This window comes from Gorilla gorilla, chromosome 1 (assembly GCF_029281585.2).
Source record: "Gorilla gorilla gorilla isolate KB3781 chromosome 1, NHGRI_mGorGor1-v2.1_pri, whole genome shotgun sequence".
Classification (NCBI taxonomy): domain Eukaryota; kingdom Metazoa; phylum Chordata; class Mammalia; order Primates; family Hominidae; genus Gorilla; species Gorilla gorilla.
The window spans coordinates 69,060,682-69,063,567 of NC_073224.2; the positions used below are offsets into that span (position 1 = coordinate 69,060,682).

The window sequence follows — 2,886 nt, forward strand, 5'->3', positions numbered from 1 at the left end:
TGATTATGACTAGTTTATTTACAATTTCAATCGAGACTGTCTGAAAAACTTAGAAAATGTATTTGCTATATATAAATTGTAATTGGTTATCCACAAAGATTTAATAAAAATATTACTTAGGTTTTTGTTTTTTCTTTGGAGTGAGGCAGGGAGGGACATTAAAATCATTTAAACAAATAAAGTTTCAAGAAGCAAAAGTGGAGTATTTCTTCAATCTTGGCAGCATCAATTAAATGTCATCATGAAAAACATTAATCCAAATTCACTTTTATTTTTTTTAGTGTCAGCAGTTTTCCAGCTTGTGTTACTGCCTATTCAAATGAAGCTCTATCAATCTTTTAATTCATTCCTCTCTTCTGTGCCTTTGACATAAGACTGCTGTCACGGAATTATCTTTTTGTTAGAAACAAAAATAAAACACGCAAGAAAGAGATATAGAAAGGTGACTTCATGTGTAGCTTTTTGAATTAAAATTTTCATGCTCCAGGTGTGCTCTGAATATTTCCACAAGCAAACAAAATTCTTCTATAGTTGTCATTCCTAAATGTCCACGTAGAGACTTCAATCCTTTCACTCAGATGAGTTTGGAATATCAAGCCTTTTGCTTCACATATTGTTTCTAAAACATGTCAGGTAGTGGCAGGTCCTGGCTAGAGCAGGTTATGACTGTTATGGTGGTGCTTCAGAGAAAGAGGACAAAAAAGAAGATTGGGACAGAAAACTGCCCGCCACATAAGAGCATGGGGCTAACAGGGCAGGAGTCAGGACTCAAAGATTTACTAGCTGTGTCATGTGGCTCTTGACTGACCTAGAAAAGGCTTGAAGTAACACTGAAATGAGGGGTGAGTGAGGCAACATAGAGGGAGCAGTTTGCAGGTGTAAAGGAGCCCTACTAATGTTACTTAACAATCACAAACATAGTGCTTATTCTAGGACAGGCACTGTTTTCAGCTTTCTGTGGAAGTCTTGCAACATTATCTGCTGGGTACTATTATTTCCATTCTTCAGAAGGAGAAACTGCAGAGGTTATGTAATTTGCCTGTGGTTACACAGCTGTGGTTCTGGGATTCAGTTTAGCTTCAGAGTCACTTCTCCTTAAGAGAGGCACTATGCTGTAGTGACTCCCATTGTTGTTAACTGGGACTTCAAGCTATATAGCCTCACAGTTTTCTAATCTGTGAAATGAGGGTGTTCTATTATGTTATTTCCAAGGGCTCTTTCAAATGTAACAGTAAATAACTCAAAGCCAGTGTGGTGGCCCACAAGGGCTTCACTTTCAAACTTGCCAGGTTTAGAAGAATCTAGAGAATGGCGTAGTATCAGGACATGGAATCTGTTCTGCTTAAAGATTCCCTGATCTGCAAATCTCATTATTTCATGGATTTGAAGGCTCTTCTTGCCTCCTTGAATGACTTTGCATCCCTCTCATTTGCTGAGGGTTGTGACAATATTGGATTACTGGTGGAACCAAGAGCATCACATAATATAAACACGCTCTTCCAGACCAATGACTTGACTGAGGGAGTGATGGAGGAGGTGCTGTGAAGGAAGGCAGACCTCATTCTCTCCTACCATCCACCAATTTTCAGACCTATAAGGCACATAACCTAGAAAACCTGGAAAGAACTCCTGGTAATCCAGGGTCTGGAGAATGAAGTTGGTATGTATTTTCCTCACATAGCCTATGATGCTGCACCCCAGGGAGTTTTCAACTGGTTGGCTAAAGGGCTTGGAGCTTGGACCTCTAGGCTGATGCATCCTTTCAAAGCTTCCAACGACTCCATAGAGAGAACCCACCGAAGACCTGGACAAAGTCACGTCTGCAGTGAAAAAGAGTTGTGAATATTTCTGTCGCTTCTTTGTCTCCTGGGATTGATGATGAAAAACAAACATGACTCAGTCTCAGTTATACTCAGAAGACTTTGATGCAGGTAGTGGCTTTTCTCTCCCAGAGCATAAAATGACATCAGAAGACTGAAATTATGTACTGGAGAAGCCTTTGCTTCTACATACTGGAATGGGATGGTTATGCATACTGGATGAATCTATCTCCCTGACAGCCATGACTGAGCAAATCACAAGCCACTTAAAACTATCACATATGTGCTTAGTTCTTAGAGTAGCGAGGACTGAAGAGTTCTAAAGTCAAAGTTGTGGCCCTGTGTGCTGGTTCTGGGAGCAGCGTTCTGCAGAGTATAGAAGCTGACCTTTACCTCCCAGGTGGGATGGCTCATCGTAATATTCTGAATGCTGCTTCCTAAGGAATAAATGTCATCCTTTATGAACTCAGCAACACTGAATAAGACTTTCTTTCTGACATTTGAGATATACTGTGTGCTTACTTGAAGACTAAGATTAATATTATCCTTCAGAGACAAGCAAGGACCCTCTTTATGTAGTATAACGCAGGCAGGAACATCAGGATGATACAGTCTACAAATCGATTGGGCCCTTTCAGAAGAGTGTCTTAAAATTTATTATAATTTCTGATTTGTTACACTGGTTCACCACATGTTTCATAGCTCATAAGGTAAAAACTGAAAAATTACTACCATGTTAAAGAACAAATATTTATTATAAACTCTACAAAAGACTGACTAAAATCTATTTACTTAAAAAACGTCATGAATTGGTGAATACTTTTATCATTCCAGCTTTTTAAATATGTGCTGTAGATATATTAAATGCTTTTGCAATTTAATCCAGGATATATGATTAGGTGGTTGGGTACCAACACATATACCAGTCCTGATAGCCCTGCACTTTCCTTTGTATTTTTTCAAGCTCTATATGATGTTAGTATGTCAATTATCCTTTAAGAAAGTTTCTCAGCTGGGCATGGTGGCTCACGCCTGTAATCCCAGCACTTTGGGAGGCAGAGGAGGG

General features: G+C 39.2%; 1 pseudogene; it reads left to right on the forward strand.

Moving 5' to 3' along the window:
• The first annotated feature begins 1,356 nt into the window (after window positions 1-1,356).
• Window positions 1,357-2,404, forward strand: LOC101148361 (NIF3-like protein 1; annotated as a pseudogene).
• Window positions 2,405-2,886: the final 482 nt, after the last annotated feature.